Genomic DNA, 19,157 nt, shown 5'->3' on the forward strand with positions numbered 1-19,157 from the left:
GAGATGAGTGGTCAACGGGAGGAGGGTTTGCTATGGAAAGGGATGCGAGAGAGATAAAGTGTTGGCGGCATGAGAAGAAGGGGAAGAGAAAAAGCTAGATAAGAAACCATAGGTTATAATATATATATATAAATTTAAAAGATAGTCAGTTCAGTTCGGGTTGGACCAACCAAAAGATATCCAAACCTACGAACTGAACCGATTTTTCGGTCGTGCAAAAATCCAACCCATCCCAACAGAAAATTTTTTTTTACCCAAACCCAAACGGTGGGTTCGATTTTTTGGGTTTGTTGGGTTGTCGATTTTTTTTAACACCCCTAACCCCTACTATGGGTCTACTCAATAAATAGGGAAGAGGAAGAAGATTGGGAGTGGCAGGTGAATGATGGGGAGAGAGAGAAAAAAAGGGGCAAGGTCGAAGAAGAGAACATGAATAAGTTTGTTTTCTATTTGAAATGAATTGAATTGGAAGAAGTTTCTTTAATAAAAAAGACAATGTGTAAAAATGTGACTCATGCTAAAAAAGGATGGGGAAGGTTGTAGAATGAGCTTTGGGATAAAGGAAAAATGAAAGAAAGAGATACCACATATTCGATTCAGTTCGTGAGGTTCAGTGGTTTACTTTCAAACCAAAATTGAATCTAATCTTTCAGCTTTAGAAATACATCGTAAGCCACCTCAATCCTCATAAGTAGATACATCACGATGAGTTAGTTGTATTCTCTCCTTAACATCCCCTCAAATGAGAAAATCGAGTTTAAAGTTCAGATAATAAAATTATGAGTGGAAAATTGAATAAAAGAATAAAAGAATCCAAAGTATCATAAAAATGTCTAACAAACAATTCTAGAATTTAAAGTGGAGAAAGAAAGAGAATTATAATAGTAGATGGATCACAAAGATATCATCTTTCTTATTATGTTTCTAAGCTACTGAAGGAGTTTTTTTTAACATTGTTAAAAATCAAACTAATTCCAAAAATAATACCACTCTCACACTAATTTCAAAAATAATGCTTATTTGATAGTTTGATGAGTTGACAAGTTTGTGGGGGCCACAAAAATATTTTTTTTTATCAAATTTTCTACAGGTGGCAAGGCAACCAGTTCTTCTTCCTCTGTCCTTCTACTGCTGCTTCTCTCTCTCTCGTTCCTACCATTTTTATTTCAGATTCTTTCCCCGACAGCAGTACAATCCCAAGCGGTTTCTGATGTTTAATCCACTACTTTTCTGTCGAGCTTAATCGGCTTGTGGGATGATAGAGGTAGCGTCATTTTCCTTGTATGTCGGAGCAAGGTATTTGGCGTTGAAAGCGGCACAGATGACTATAGCCACAACCCCACCAGCCAAAATTTGTAATCCCTTCGTCGCGAACACGACGGCGATGAATGTGCCATGTGTTTTCTTGTTAGCATATCGACATGATGGTACCAGAGAGTGGGTAGTCGTGATCGATGTTGAAGCCAAAATCGAAAGAAACAGATAGTGGCAACGACAGAAGTCAATGGCTGCTGAAAGAAAGGCCGAAAGCTACCACTACTGCGCCATCGGAGAGGGAATAAAAATGGTAGGGAGGACTTGGAGTAGCCGGCGAAGGAGAGGGAAGACGAATGGGTTGCCTTGCCACCTGTAGAAAATTTCATAAAAAAAAATATTTTTGTGGGCTCCGCAAACTTTGACAACTCATGAAACTATTAATAAGCATTATTTTTGGAATTATTTTGAAAGTGGTATTATTTTTGGAATTAGTTTGATTTTTAACAATATTAAAAAAACCTCCGATACTGAAAATATATTTAAATATAATTACGACTCAAAATAAAAACTGAATGATAACAAGTGTTTGGACTTTCTCTACCTTTAAAAAGATTAGAGACTCGTGCAAGCGCACATGGTCACAAGTAATACTCGGAAATAATCCAAGGTCGAATCCTTAGGAACTTGTTGCTTTTCAAAATCAAATAATGCAGTGAAATGGTTCAAATATGCAATTGTGATTTAGGAAGAAAAATGTGATAAAATGTTGTTGTTTGGGGTTTTAACTAACAAGCAATTTAATAAAACTCAATCTTCTTATCTCCTACCTTAGTTTTGATGCAAAACATGGAAACACACTAAGTTGGAAAAATGCACCAGGCGCAATTCCTGACTTTACTTGGGATTTGAGTTCTACTATTTCACTATCGCTTTTGGTTGCTGCAGAGGCTAGGGTAACCTACAATCATATGCCTATGTGTGATTACAATCCTAGAGAATATCAACCAACTCATTTGCATTATGGGTCAGAGGGCCTATGCTTAGGACCATGTTTTATGCACTTATTCCTAAGTCACATCCCATATTGGTTTCCTATTATTTTACCTAACTCGCATTTCCCAAGGTTGTGCTTTGGTGTATAAATCAAGTTCCCACTAGCCAAATGGAAAAAAGACGTAAAGAAAAGTTTTAGAAACCAACCCAAAAAAGTGTCAGGCACAATTCTGGGCAAATCCCGAGCGTGTTGAAAATCAAATCATTTTGACTAAGGCATTCCACAAAGAGGTTGATAACTAATTTATAACATAATTAAAGGAAATTAAATGTACGAAAACATAAAGAAAGTATTTTTCATTGAATTTAAATGAATAAATAAGACGTACAATCAGTTCTAGCTTGACCCTCTTCTCTCTCGAGCGTGAGGGGAGTTGAAACTCGCTAAGGAACTTTAAAAGAACATAATGAACAAATAACGGAAGTAAGAACTTGAATTCAAGACAATACGAAAGGTAAAAGCGTGCAAAACAAAACAACGAACAACTATAACATAAACATAAACCCTAAAAACGTGTTCTGCAACTAGAGAGCATCTAAAAGAAGATGAAATTGAGCTTGGAAGGGATAATTTGCTGATGGAGGGATGACTTCCTTGTATAGCACCATAGGTTGGTTGAAACTCCTCTCTATTTTATGAGGAATGGGTTGAGATTCACCTAACCACCTCACTTGGACTTGGACTCACGGTTTTGAACATGTGGGAAATGCCCTTCTTGCCTTTCATTAATCAAAACGTGCATTTTGCCATTTTGTCCTCCAAAAATGCGCAGGGCCCAATTCTGTAAAAACAGATTTATGTTATTTTCTTCCAACTTTAACTGCATTTTTCTCATATTTTTCCTAAAGTACCATAGTTTGACTTTTATGCAGAAATAATCTATGCATGTTCTACTTTAAGAATATATGATTCTTTTTGGCAAATAATGATGGGAAAGGGGTCAAAAACTGTTGGGTGTGTTGCCCTAAACTCGTAGTTTGTATTTATGTATAAACAAATGTATATTCAATAAAGTTTTATTCAATAAATTTGTTGTTGAATTCATAGCATTGCATTGTCCAAAATCCAATAAACTAAACATCCAAGGTTATTTTCATGTAACTAGGATAGTATATATACTGGGTATATATTTGATATACTAGGTATATATTTGATATACCTCTGATATACGAGTGGATAATGTCCCGTGAATAACCTAAAGGGTCTATAGTATATGGATAAGACTGGGTACCTTATCCTGGCAACACTATGGATACGGCCCAGATTGTAAATGTTACAGACAACTCTATCCAGGTCGTTTGTGTGGAGACATGCGAGTGGGGGTATCCTATACAATGAGTTTGTATAAGACCGGACTGCGAAATAGACAATCTTTAGATGTAACGCCGTTCAATAACAGATTGTTATTTCATAGGATGACTAAATAACTCATTCTCAATCCTGAGTGAGTTATGGACTCCTGCCCGTGAGGGCTCGTCCTTTGATCTATATGGGTGAGAGTGGCTCGAGTTGCCGACTCAATATTCCTATCATTTTAGGGACGAGACTGAGCGGGGAACTGGGAACATAACTTCACAAGATCGAATTCACTTCTCCCCGACTTTAGGGGAGTAGATGAGTGTTCTCTTAATTACTGACTTCGGGACTTGAACAAGGGTCCCCACCCTCTCACTGGCCCGAGAGGGACTTCCAGTTATTAGTCGGACCATAACCGAGTTGTTCATTAGAGGAGCAGTGGTATTTAAGGAGTAAGATGTAACTCAAGGGTAAAACGGTAATTTAATCCAGCTTGAGTTACGAGCACTCGTGAAGGATTGACTTGTTATTAATGGTCGTATATCCATAGACACGAAAACATTCTGCAGTGAGAAGAGTGTAGCTGCGAGTCTTTAGTGGAGTGACCCGTAGTTAAGGAATATTGATTAACTTGGTCAATGAGTTTGACCAATTAATCTCGTATCGTTGGAGCTTCTGATTTATAGGTCGATTAGGTCCCCTTGCTAGCTCATAACAGGTAAAACGAGTATCAAGTTTTTTGAAGAATTTAAACTATTCAAATTGCTCCAGGGATTATATGTATATTGATACATTATAATATATAGTTTATTCTAAATTAAAACTATATATTATGAGAAATATTATTTGAATGAGATTCAAATAAAATTAATATGTATTAGATTCATATTAAAACTATAGGTTAAGAATAATGTACATCTTATGCACATTATTCTCAACCTATAGTTTATGCACATTATTCTTAACCTATAGAATAATGTGCATAAGATGTACATTACGACTATAGATTATACGAGAGAAATGCTTTAGAATACGATTCTATTTTCATGATAAATAATTAAGTGTTAATTATTTATTTGATTTATATATACATATATATATATTAATTGATTATTAATTAGATTAATAATTAATTAATATTTATTAATTAATTTTATATATATTATTATATATTATATATTAATTATTAATATTAATTTAATATTAATATTAATGTTAATATTAACACTCCCCTGCTTAATTGCAGGGGAGTGAGATGGCAGTTATGAGGTGGGGAGTTACCCCACGTCATACTTTTGGGTGATGTAGAATTGTTCTGCAAAAACACTACCCAGAAAAACAGAACTACAGTTCTCTCCAGCATTTCTCTCAATCACACTCTCTCAACTCACCCTCACGTTCTAAACCGACGCTCCCATAAGCGAGATCGTCACACCTTGAGGATAGTAAGGAAGATCGTTTGGTGATGTTTGGGAAATCAAATTGAGGAAGAGTTCTTCAAAGGTAAAAAATGTTCTTTCCCCTGTATTTTAATTTTTGCACACGTTTGGTTTTCTCAAAAAGTCATGAACGATGATCCGCTTTTGCTCCGGGATTCACATCTCATAAAAAACGTGATCAAACAGGGCTATTGACACATGTTTCTGCAATAAAAAGTCAACCCTAACAACAATATCAATTGTAGGCTATTGACACATGTTTCTGCAATAAAAAGTCAACCCTAACAACAATATCAATTGTAACATAATCAAAATCAAATGTAACAGAAAATACATACTAAACCCCATATTACTGTGCTCTCTTAACTGTTGGATCGGTATGGCAACTCTAGATGAGGGGGGGGGTGGATAGGGTTTAATTAACAAAATATAAACTTTTTAATAAATGGGCCCAATTTAAACAAAAATAATACAGTTTTTGAGATATGAAATTTTAACAATGTAAGATAAAATAAATTCTAAAGCAAACCAGAGAAATTTAGAGCAAACAATAAAATTCTAAGATTAATTGCAAAAGTAAATAAGAGAGAGGGTTAGAGAAATTTGACACCGGAAATTTTTATAGTGGTTCGGTACAACTGTCCTACTTCACTTCCCAAGCACCTCTTGGGATGTAAATTGAAATTCTGACTATTTCCACAGTAGGAGTCAAACCGGTATACTGCTCTTCACAAGAGCAAAGACAATCCTCTCCACGGTGAGGATCACACCGTTACAATGAGTTGAAGATTTTGAAACACACACTTACAAACTCTCAAATGGAGTAAATATACAAATTTGAGCTCACAAAAATTTCAATCCTCACAACAATAAAATTTCTCTCACAAATAAGATGGAAAGAAAAATTGAGAACTTGGAGAGATTAGCAAAATGAGAATTCTGAAGTTATGGAGGATTGAGAATAAGAGAATTGTTTTATAATTTTGAATGAGAAGTGTAGTTTAAATAGAGGGAAGAAAATGGTAAAAAAAATCAAGTTTAATTTTGAACCATTAGATCTTAATCATTAAAAATGAAGGGTTGAGATAATTTTGAAAAAAAATAAATTAAGAATAATATATATATATAATAATGATAAAATAAAATAAAATATATATATTGTTGGGTGTGTTGCCCTAAACTCGTAGTTTGTATTTTGTAAAAACAAATGTCTATTTAATAAAGTTTATTCAATAAATTTGTTGTTGAATCATAGCTTTGCATTTTCCAAAATCCAATAAACTAAACATTCAAGGTTATTTATGATGTAATCGGGACAGTATATATACTGGGTATATAGTTGATATACGGGGTATATATTTGATATACCCCTGATATATGAATGGATAATATCCCGTGAATAACCTAAAGGGTTTATAGTATATGGATAAGACTGGGTACCTTATCCTGGCAACACTATAGATACAGCCCACTCTGTAAAGGTTACAGACGACTCGATCCAGGTCGTTCGTGTGAAGACATGCGAGTGAGGGTATCCTATACAATGAGTTTGTATAATACTGAACCACGAAATAGGCAGTCTTTAGATGTAACACAGTTAACTAATAGGTTGCTATTTCTTAGGATGACCAGGCAACTCATTCTCAATCCTTAGTGAGTTATGGACTCCTGCCTGTGAGGGCTCGTCCTTTGATCTGTATGGGTGAGAGTGGCCCGAGTCGCCGACTTAACATTCCTACCATTTTGGGGATGAGACCGAGTGGGAAGCTGGGAACATAACTTCATAAGATGGAATTCACTCCTCCCCGACTTTAGGGGAGTAGATGAGTGTTCCCTTACATGCTGACTCCGGGACTTGAACAAGGGGCTTCACCCTCTCATTGGCCGAGAGGGACTTCCGGTTATTGGTTGGACCATAACCGGGTTGTTCATTAGAGGAGTAGTGGTGTTTAAGGGGTAAAACGGTAATTTGACCCAACTTGAGTTACGAACACTCGTGAAGGATTGACTCGTCATTAATGGTCGTATATCCATGGACACGAAAATATTCTGCAGTGAGAAGAGTGCAACTGCGGGTCTTTAGTGGAATGACCCATAGTTATCGAATCTAGATTAACTCGATCAATGAGTTTAACCGATTAATCTTGCATCGTTGGAGCTTCTGATCAAGTTTTTGGAAGAATTTGAATTGTTCAAATTACTTAAGAGATTATATGTATATCGATACGTTATAATATATAGTTAATTGTAAATTAAAACTATATATTATGAGAGATATTATTTGAATGAGATTCAAATAAAATTAATATGAATAAGATTCATATTAAAACTATAGGTTAAAAATAATGTGAAAGATGTACATTAAAATTATAGGTTATACGAGAGAAATGTTTTAGAATATGATTCTAATTTTATAATAAATAATTAAGTCGTAATTATTTATGTATATATATATTTATTATTTATTAATTGGATTAATAATTAATTATATTTATTAATTAATTTGATTGATTAATTATATATATATATATATATATATATTAATTATTATATATATATTTATATTTATATATATATATATATATAATAATAATAATAATAATATTAAACTCCCCTGCAAAATTGCAGGGGAGTGTGAAGTGTTGTGACGTGGGGAGTTGCCCCACGTCACCTTTCTTCTTCTTCTCCAAGTGTTGGAGAAGGTGAAGAAGAGTTTTTACATAACAGAGAAAAAAAAAAGATCTCCCATCATTTTCTCTCAAAGCGCTCTCAATCTCTCCCTCTCGTTCCAAATGATTGCTCCCACCAGCACGATCCCGAGACCCAAGAGGATAGCGAGGAAGACATAGTGGTGGTGTTCGAGGGAAACTTGTTGAAGAAACGTTCTTCAAAGGTAAAGTTTCCTCTGTATTTTCCTTCTTTCAATTTCGGTTTTGTATCCCGAAAATGAGCAACGAAAATCCACTTCCGCTCCGGAATTAACATCCCTTCAATTGGTATCAGAGCCAGATTGCTGTTCTGATTTTTTGGGATCCAAATCGCTAAGTTTGGTGGGTGATTTCATATTTTCGAAATATGGGTTTGCGGGTTGGAAAATGCGGTTATGAATAAGGTGGACTACACTCTTACCACGCTCCTAAACGAGCTGCAGACCTACCAGTCTCTTATGAAATGTAAGGGACAAGAAGGGGAGGCAAATGTTGCCACCTCAAAGAGGTTCAACAGAGGATCGTCGTCTAGAACCAAGTATGCGCCCTCTTCTTCTGGAAGTAAGACTTTTAAGAAGAAGAAGGGTGCTGGTAAGGGGTCTAAACCTGACTCAGCTGCTGCTGCCCAGAAAGGCAAGGTCAAGGTTGCAGAGAAAGGAAAGTGTTTCCACTGCAATATGGACGGGCATTGGAAGCGCAACTGCCCAAAGTACTTGGCTGAAAAGAAGAAAGCCAACTTAGGTAAATATGATTTACTTGTATTAGAAACATGTTTAGTGGAGAATGATGACTCCGCCTGGATACTGGATTCAGGAGCCACTAATCACGTTTGTTCTTCATTTCAGGGAATTAGTTCCTGGAGGCAGCTTGACGCCGGAGAAATGACTCTCAAGGTTGGAACGGGAGAGGTCGTCTCAGCTGTGGCGGTAGGGGAGTTCAAGTTGTTTACAAATAAGAATATGTATATATTATTAGATAATGTGTACGTTGTTCCTAAAATTAAAAGGAACTTAATTTCAATTTCTTGTTTGTTAGAACAGATGTATTCAATTTCATTTCATTTAAATGAAGCGTTCATTTCAAGAAATGGTGTTAATATTTGTTCAGCTTTACTTGAAAACAACTTGTATGTGCTAAGACCAACCATAACTAAAGCAGTTTTAAATACCGAGTTGTTTAAAAATGCTAGAACTCAAAATAAAAGGCAAAAAATTTCTCAAAAGGAAGATACCTATCTTTGGCACTTAAGATTAGGTCACATTAATCTCAATAGGATTGGGAGGTTGGTTAAGAATGGCATTCTAAGTGAGTTAGAAGACGATTCTTTACCACCATGTGAGTCTTGTCTTGAAGGCAAGATGACTAAAAGACCTTTTACTGGAAAAGGTTATAGAGCCAAAGAGCCCTTAGAACTTATACATTCAGACCTTTGTGGTTCGATGAATGTTAGAGCTCGTGGAGGGTATGAATACTTCATCTCTTTTATCAATGATTATTCAAGGTATGGTTATTTATACCTAATGCAACATAAATCTGAAGCCCTTGAAAAATTCAAGGACTACAAGACTGAAGTTGAAAATATATTAGGTAAAACCATTAAAACACTTCGATCAGATCGGGGTGGAGAGTATATGGACTTGAGATTCCAGGACTATATGATAGAACATGGAATCACGTCCCAACTCTCAGCCCCTGGTACACCTCAACAAAACGGTGTATCAGAAAGGAAAAACAGAACCCTATTGGACATGGTTCGATCAGTGATGAGCTATGCTCAGTTGCCTAACTCGTTTTGGGGTTATGCAGTGGAAACTGCAGTTTATATTTTGAACGTAGTTCCATCAAAGAGTGTTTTTGAAACACCCTTTGAGCTATGGAAGGGTCGTAAATCTAGTTTACGTCACTTTCGCATTTGGGGATGCCCGACACACGTACTCATGACTAACCCGAAGAAACTAGAACCTACGCAAACCCTCAATGAACTTGTCAATCTTTAATTGCTCAGTAGGAATATATTGCGTCCCAAAACGGGACAACTCAGTGAACTTCCTTTCGTATTGGGCCACGGTCAGGCTCCCTTAGGTGAGACGGAGAAACTCTGCCCGTTTCTCATTCCTGACAGTCACGGGGAAATAGTACTTATAAAGTAGGTCCTTGAATCTTGCCCACGTGACAGGTACATTGGCGTGATCCTCCGTTGCCGCCACCGACTCCCACCAATTCACTGCTTCACCCCGAAGCATAAAAACTGCTCCCCGAACCTTGAAATCGTCGGAGCATCCCAAATACACATAAAGGGCTTCCAGCTCCCCTGACCCATTCCTCGGCCGCAGTAGGCCTCTCACTCACCCCGTTGAAAACGGGTGGCCCAAAGCGTTTGAAATCCCTGATAAACTGAACCTCATCCTGTGGGGTTTTTGCTCGGCGAGGCTGCTGCACTTGAACTCCACCGGCTCCATTCGCATTATTTAATAGCACTTGCAATGCCTCAATTAGCAACGCCACCTGGGGATTCACCTGGGGAACTCCCTGAGGAGCTGCCTGAGGGACCGGGGGTACTTCCCCTCCAGGAGCTACCGGAGGAACATTTGGGTCCGCAGCGTTCTCACCCCTAGGATTCGGATAATCGTAGTTGTCAGCTCTTATGTTCCGCCGGAAAGTCATTGTCTAAAAGAACAGAACACCAAGGTCACTATCGCACTAACCGGGTCACAACACACGCGCAAAGTTCAAGCAAGTCTATATAATGAACCAAGGGAGCACGCTAACTTATCTAATATCAGACAACAATGATATCTCAACCATAAGCAATGTAAAGCATTCATGATCGAACAAACAAAACTAAGAAGCGTGCCTGGTGATGACGAGGAGACTGACAAGGACCATACACTAACGACCTTGATTCTAGGACAGTCTACAGGAACAACTCCACTCTGATACCAACTGTAACGCCCCAGAACGTTTTACACGCTTCTAGGTAACGTTAACTAAACCACCTGTCTAATCTTATCTCTAAACACGAGATAACTAACTCCCTGTGAAATAATTATATAAAAGAAAGCTTCAACTCCCATCAATTCACCAAAAATCAATCTTATAGATTATCAATCAATCGTCATCCGTGGACAACTCCATAAAGCAATTCCATTATTCCAGCTAAGCAAACTCAATGAATGGAAGAAACTAAAATAAACACCTATTCTGAGTCAAAGTAGACAACAAGTGGGAACCTCCCAATTAATCAGATAGGAACAAGTAGTTTGTTGTCCAAGCAATAAAGCATAAACCATCTAAACCTAAGCTAAGCAAAAGTAACTACGCAGCCTATGGTCTTCTCTCGTCATGTCTCCTCCACGTCATCGCCATGGTCGTCAACAAAATCTCTGCCTGAAACAATAATTGTAGAGGGGGGGTGAGTATATAAAAATATACTCCGTAAGTAGCCCCCACCAACTACACACAAACATCATGCTCAAAAATCATGAAACATTCATAGTCATGCTCTTCATCACATTATACGATTAAACATAGACACGCTCTGTAAGATCCGGCGATAACCACAACCATGTACGATTCAACTACCAACCTCGAGGCTCCCTAACATCTTAAGCACCTCTATGCTCATCACAGCTATCCTAGCTTTCCAAGGCTAGCTCTTTCGAGTAGTGTCGGCCCCTGACCATTTTTACCCAGAGCCCTGACACTGCTGCATCGACCCTAGACCACTTTTACCCAAGGCCTCGATGATTTTACAATCTATTGGCCCTTGACCATTTTTACCCAAGGCCCCAATAGTTTTCCTTTCAAAAGACTCCTCGCATCGACCCTCGACCATTTATACCGGAGGCCTCAACACTCATCTTTATCCAATATTGGCGTATCGACCCTCGACCATTTTTACCCGAGGCCTCGATACCCAATTAGTGACGTATCAGCCCCCGACCATTTATACCCGAGGCCCTGACACTCACCCATTCACTTTCCACAAGAATCCAACGTTCCTTATCATAACTAACTCCACAACAACCCCTATCCTGCGAACAGGGTCCGAAAACATGTTTCTATTACACCCACATCTCATAAGAAAATAATATGACTCGGACCAGCACGCTTGCATCATAAAGAAACGTTTATATATACTCAACCAGCACGCTCACATCATAAAGAAACATTTATATAAACTGTACTAGCACGCTCACATCATAAGAAAGCATAATCGCAATAATTCCATTTTAACGAGCATCCTTTGTAAACACACATCATTCCACAACAATTCTCAGCAGCTTAACAATACAAAATTCCACCATTATCACCGACAAATATTCAACACTACACCAAGCATACAGATTAACACAAACGAGAGTTACCTAGCACAATAGCGTATCAAAATCAATATTAAACATCACAAAACAGCACAATGGAAACCAACTAATATACATTAATGCACGCACACGCCCCTTGTCTACTTACTCACGCCTAACGCTCCTAGTTCTCGAGTCGAAAGCAACCAAAATCAATTGGGTCTTTGCCGAAAACGTTGAAACGGCTTAAACGAGGGGTGGGTTACGCGTAACGGGTTAGATCAAATGTGGGTTGATGCCAAAAGTGCCCGAACGCTACTTTCGACAAGAAAATCACGCCCAGACTCGAACAACAGCCCCCACCAAAGCTTCCAGCTGCTGGCCGGCCGCTGGAGACGCGCTTCACGCAGCCGAAATCGAAGAAACCGCCGGTAATACCGGGAATCCGTCGAAGTCGAAACGCCGCGAACACTGCCTGGGTTTCGCACCGCTGCACCGAGCTCACCGTCGCTACTGTTCCGCGGAGGAGACGCTGTCGCCGTGCGCCGCCGCTGTTGCGAAAGGATGTTGTGCGCGCGAACTGTTGGCCGGACGAAGAAGGCGCCAGCGAGGAATGGTAGTCGACGGAGAAGAAAAAGGAACGATGTGGGCGGGGGTACGGCGGCTGAAAGTGGGGAAGAGGAAAAGATAATTTGATTCTTTTCCCTAGGGTTTCTTTTATTTTGCCCTTTGTTTTAAAACCAAACCAACCCAACTAAAAGCCCAGCATAAACAAAACCCAAAAGAAAAACCCATCCCAACCTAAGATAAAACCAATCACGCGCAATACGATATGCATAAATTTAATTAAAATTAATTTAGAATTAAATGAAAATCTCCTAATTCGAGACTAAACTAACCTGAAGGACACGGGGCATTACATTATGACTATGAGATATGGCAAATGGACGTCAAGACTACTTTTCTGAATGGCAATCTTGAAGAAAGTATTTATATGTCTCAACCCGAAGGGTTCATAGAACAAGGTCAAGAGCAAAAGGTTTGCAAGCCTAAACGGTCCATATATGGACTAAAACAAGCATCTCGATCTTGGAACATAAGGTTCGATACTGCGATCAAATCTTATGGTTTTGACCAAAACGTTGATGAGCCTTGTATATACAAAAAGATCGTCAACAACACTGTAACCTTTTTAGTGTTGTATGTGGATGATATTCTACTCATTGGGAATGATGTAGGATACCTTACTGACATAAAGAAGTGGCTAGCGACTGAGTTCCAAATGAAGGATTTGGGAAAAGCTTAGTATGTTCTTGGCATCCAGATTCTAAGCGATCGCAAGAACAGAACGTTAGCCCTGTCTCAAGCAACTTATATCGACAAGATGCTTGCTCGATATTCGATGCAGAATTCCAAGAAAGGTTTATTACCCTTCAGGTATGGAATTCATCTGTCTAAGGAACAGTGTCCTAAGACACCTCAAGAAGTTGAGGATATGAGACGTATACCCTATGCTTCAGCAGTGGGCAGCCTGATGTACGCTATGCTGTGCACTAGGCCTGACATTTGCTATGCGGTAAGGATAGTCAGTAGGTACCAATCCAACCCAGGATATGATCACTGGATTGCTGTTAAAGGAATCCTCAAGTATCTAGGGAGAACGAGGGATTGCAAGCTCGTGTATGGCGCTAAGGATTTGATCCTTACAGGATACACTGACTCTGACTTCCAAACAGAAAAGGATTCAAGGAAATCCACCATGGAGGCTGAATATGTTGCAGCTTGTGAAGTAGCAAAAGAGGCGGTTTGGCTTAGAAAGTTCTTGACAGATTTGGAAGTCGTTCCAAACGTGAACTTGCCCATCACACTTTATTGTGATAACAGTGGTGCTGTGGCAAATTCTAAAGAACCTCGAAACCATAAGAGAGGCAAACACATCGAAAGGAAGTACCACCTTATACGGGAGATAGTGCAGCGAGGAGATGTGATTGTCACAAAGATCGCTACAGAGCACAATATTGCTGATCCTTTTACGAAGGCACTCACGACTAAAGTGTTTGAGGGCCATCTAGAAAGTCTAGGTTAACGAGCTTTGTACAGTTAGTCTAGGGCAAGTGGGAGAAATGTAATTGGGTATAGTGTATGCCCTAGTTTATTGTATTTTCCCTTTTGCTTTATGATAATGTACACCCCACTCGAGTTTAGTTCAAATGGGAGTTTGTTGGGTGTGTTACCCTAAACTCGTAGTTTGTATTTTGAAAAAACAAATGTCTATTTAATAAAATTTATTCAATAAATTTAATGTTGAATCATAGCTTTGCATTGTCCAAAATCCAATAAACTAAACATCCAAGGTTATTTATGATGTAATCGAGCAGTATACATACTGGGTATATAGTTGATATACGGGGTATATATTTGATATACCCCTAATAAATGAATGGATAATGTCCCGTGAATAACCTAAAGGGTCTATAATATATGGATAAGGCTGGGTACCTTATCCTGGCAACACTATGGATACGGCCCACTCTGTAAAGGTTACAGACGACTCGATTCAGGTCGTTCGTGTGGAGACATGAGAGTGGAGGTATCCTATACAATGAGTTTGTATAAGACCAGACCACAAAATAGGCAGTCTTTAGATGTAACGCCATTAACTAATAGGTTGTTATTTCTTAGGATGACCAGGCAACTCATTCTCAATCTTGAGTGAGTTATGGACTACTGCCTGTGAGGGCTCGTCTTTTGATCTGTATGGGTGAGAGTGGCCCGAGTCGCCGACTCAACATTCCTACCATTTTGGGGACGAGACCGAGTGGGGATCTGGGAACATAACTTCACAAGATGAAATTCACTCCTCCCCGACTTTAGGGGAGTAGATGAGTGTTCCTTTAAATGCTGACTCCGGGATTTGAACAAGGGGCCCCACCCTCTCATTGGCCGAGAGGGACTTCCGGTTATTGGTTGGACCATAACCGGGTTGTTCATTAGAGGAGCAGTGGTGTTTAAGGAGTAAGATGTAACTCAGGGGTAAAACGGTAATTTGACCCAACTTGAGTTATGAACACTCGTGAAGGATTGACTCGTCATTAATGGTCGTATATCCATGGACACGAAAACATTCTGCAGTGAGAAAAGTGCAACTGTGGGTCTTTAGTGGAATGACCCGCAGTTAACGAATCTAGATTAACTCGATCAATGAGTTTGACCGATTAATCTTGCATCGTTGGAGCTTCGGATCTGTAGGTCCATTAGGTCCCCTTTCTAGCTCATAACGGCTAAAACGAGGATCAAGTTTTTGGAAGAATTTGAATTGTTCAAATTACTTAAGGGATTATATGTATATTGATACGTTATAATATATAGTTAATTGTAAATTAAAACTATATATTATGAGAGATATTATTTGAATGAGATTCAAATAAAATTAATATGAATGAGATTCATATTAAAACTATAGGTTAAAAATAATGTGCATAAGATGCGAGAGAAATGTTTTAGAATATGATTCTAATTTTATAATAAATAATTAAGTGTTAATTATTTATGTATATATATATTTATTAATTATTAATTGGATTAATAATTAATTATATTTATTAATTAATTTGATTAATTAATTATATATATTTATATATTAATTATTATATATATATATATTATATTATTATTTATTAATAATAATAATATTAAACTCCCCTGCAAAATTGCAGGGGAGTGGGAGGTGTGGGGAGTTACCCCACGTCACCCTTCTTCTGCTTCTCCAAGTGTTGGAGAAGGTGAAGAAGAGTTTTTACAGAACAGAGAAAAAAAAAAGATCTCCCATCATTTTCTCTCAAAGCGCTCTCAATCTCTCCCTCTCGTTCCAAAGGATTGCTCTCACCAGCACGATCCCGAGACCCAAGAGGATAGCGAGGAAGACATAGTGGTGGTGTTCGAGGGAAACTTGTTGAAGAAACGTTCTTCAAATGTAAAGTTTCCTTTGTATTTTCCTTCTTTCAATTTCGGTTTTGTATCGCGAAAATCAGCAATGAAAATCCGCTTCCGCTCCAGGATTAACATCCCTTCTATATATATATATATATATAAATGTGACAAGTTTTTTGAATTATATATATATATATATATATATATATATATATAAATGTGACAAGTTTTTTGAATTATATATATATATATATATATATATATATAAATAAATAAATGTGACAAGTTTTTTGAATTATATATATATATATATATATAGATATATAAATGTGACAAGTTTTTTTGAATTTTATATATATATATATATAATAATAATAATAATAATAAAATAATATATATATGTGAGAAAACGGTAAAGTTTTCCATTTTTTTTAACACTGACACATCATTTAATGTGACAGTGACATAAATTTTTTTTTTAACAAAGTTACCGTTGGTAACTTTTGTTTTTTTTGTTTTTTTAATCTTTTTCTTTTCTTTTTCATATATATATATATATATATATATATATATATATATATATTTTAAAAAGAAGCTTGTCACTTGTCAGCTTACGAACTGTCCACGACATCTTCTCGGGTATTTTTCCTTCCAATTTGTTTCGATCGTAACTTCTCCGTTTGAGCTCCAATTTGGATGATCTAACAGTTGTTGGAATCGTTGTAACGAGCTCTACACTGTGGACACTTTAAAATACAAAAAAATGTCAATAAATAAAATTAAGTTTGTTATCATGAAAACATTAATTAATTAATTAATTAAAATTAATTAATTTGATATTAAGGCCAAAAATCCAACATTAACACCCCCTGCAAGCCAATGTGGGATGAAGAATAAACATTGAGTTTGGTCTTTGAGGTAACAATCGAGTTGGTGAAAGATGTTTAGTGAAAATGTCAACAATCTGAGTTGAAGCAGGAAGATGACAGACCAGCAGACGCTTCTGAAGTATCAAATCACAAACAAAATAAATATCAATTTCAACATGTTTGGTTCTTGAGTGCAAAATATGATTGGCACTAAGGTGGACAACTCCAAGATTGTTACACCATACAGTAGGCGGGCACTCAACTGGTGATTGTAAATCACCAAATAAAGATTGAAGCCATACCATATCAGCAGAAACATGAGCGAGTCTTCTATTCTCAGCCTTTGAACTAGAACGAGAAATGATACCCTATTTCTTAGAAGACCAAGTTATCAAATTGCCACCAAAGTAAACATAAAAGCTAGAAGTTGACTTACGATCATCAAGGTCTGAAGCCCAATCAGCATCAGCAAACCCTTGCAATAGTAAATTAGCAGGTTTGCAAAATAAAAGGTCATGATCTAAGGTACCACCAAAATACCGTAAGATGCGTTTTATTGCTTGCCAATGAGAAATAGTGGTTAACATGCATGAATTGGCAAACTTTATTAACACTATAGGCAATATCAGGATGTGTAAGTGTACCATACTGCAAAACACCAACAGTACTACGATAAAGGTGAACATCAGAAAAAGTCTCACCATGAAAGACAGATAAAACAGACCCACTGATCATAGGAATATAGATAGATTTAGTCATGCATCTTGGTCTTATGTAACAAATCAGAAATATATTTTGCTTGAGATAAAAATAATCCACCAGCAAAAGGATAATAGACCTCAACACCTAAAAAATAACTCAGAGCTCGAAGATCTTTTAGAGCAAATTTAAGATGCAAATCGTGAACTAACTGATCAATAATATGATGAGAGCTCCCAGTAATCACAATATCATCCACATAGACTAAAACATAATAGCAATCCCCATTTTTATGATAAACAAGCAATGAAAAATTTGCCTTTGAATTGATAAAACCAAGGGAACGAAGGAAACTACTCAGGCGATCAAACCATGCACGTGGAATCTACTTGAGCTTATATAATACCTTCCTCAAGCGACACACCATCTTGGGATTGCTATGTGAAACCAGCTCGGGCAGTTGAGACATAAAAACCTCCTCAAACAGACCATGGAGAAAAACATTGTTAATATCAACATGCGTAAAGGCCAACCAAAAGCAAGAGCAACAGTAAACAATACTCTAATAGTGGTAAGCTTAACAACTGGACTGAACGTTTTAGTATAATCAAGATCAGCCTCTTGATGAAACTCTTTTGAAACAATACGAGTCTTATACCGTGCAACCAAACCATTGGAGTTCTGTTTATTTTGAAGACTCATTTGCAACCAATACCTTTTTTTTTTTTTTATTAGAAGGAGATTGGTACCAAAGTCCATGTATCATTTTGTAACAAAGCATCATATTCATCTTACATTGCTTGTACCCAATGAGGGCATTTAAGTGCCTCTTTGATAGTAGGTGGTGTAGACCCCTAAATTTGTCCGGTAATCAATTTCATCATTCTTTTTTTATTTGATTTGTAGTAGTTTTCTTGTAAATTTTTGTTTTTATTTTATGGTCAATATTTTACCTTTTATGTGTTTTATCAAAAAATAAATATAAAAATATAAAAAAGTATTTAATTTCAATATTGATTTCCTTTTCAAAATAAAATATTTTTAAATAAAATTAAAAAAGTAATAAAATCAAAAAGATTTTTTTGGATTAAATGTGAATTTCCATGTTTTTTCAAAATAAAATCTTTTCAATAAAAATAAAACAAAATCTTACTCATATGGAAAAGTTTTAAATTTGATTTAGCATAATTTGGGTAAAAATCAAAATTTGTAATAAATTTGTATGATTTGATTGATTGTGTAATGAATGAAAATATATTTTCCATTGGTGAATTAGGGTTTTGAAACACTATAAATAGGTGGTAGTGGTTTAGGTTAAAAAGGAGAATGGAGAAACATATCACAAAGGGAGGTACTCTCATTTTTTGCTCTATCTCAAGGTTTGCTTCTTTTCGTTTTTCTTTCTCTTTGTTCATTACTTTATTCGTTATCCCACAAATTCTCTCTCACCACTTCCTACTCATTACTCACAATCTATCACACAGTATGTCACTCGCTCTCTACTTTTTTTCTTTTTTTCTCTTCTACCCACCTAACTTCTTTTATCTTCTTTCATTCCATTTGGTTACTTTTGTTTTATTTTCTTCATTTTTTGTCTCCTTATT

The sequence above is a fragment of the Momordica charantia genome, assembly GCF_013281855.1.
Source record: "Momordica charantia cultivar OHB3-1 chromosome 11 unlocalized genomic scaffold, Mcharantia_2.0 BLBB01000011.1, whole genome shotgun sequence".
Lineage (NCBI taxonomy): Eukaryota > Viridiplantae > Streptophyta > Magnoliopsida > Cucurbitales > Cucurbitaceae > Momordica > Momordica charantia.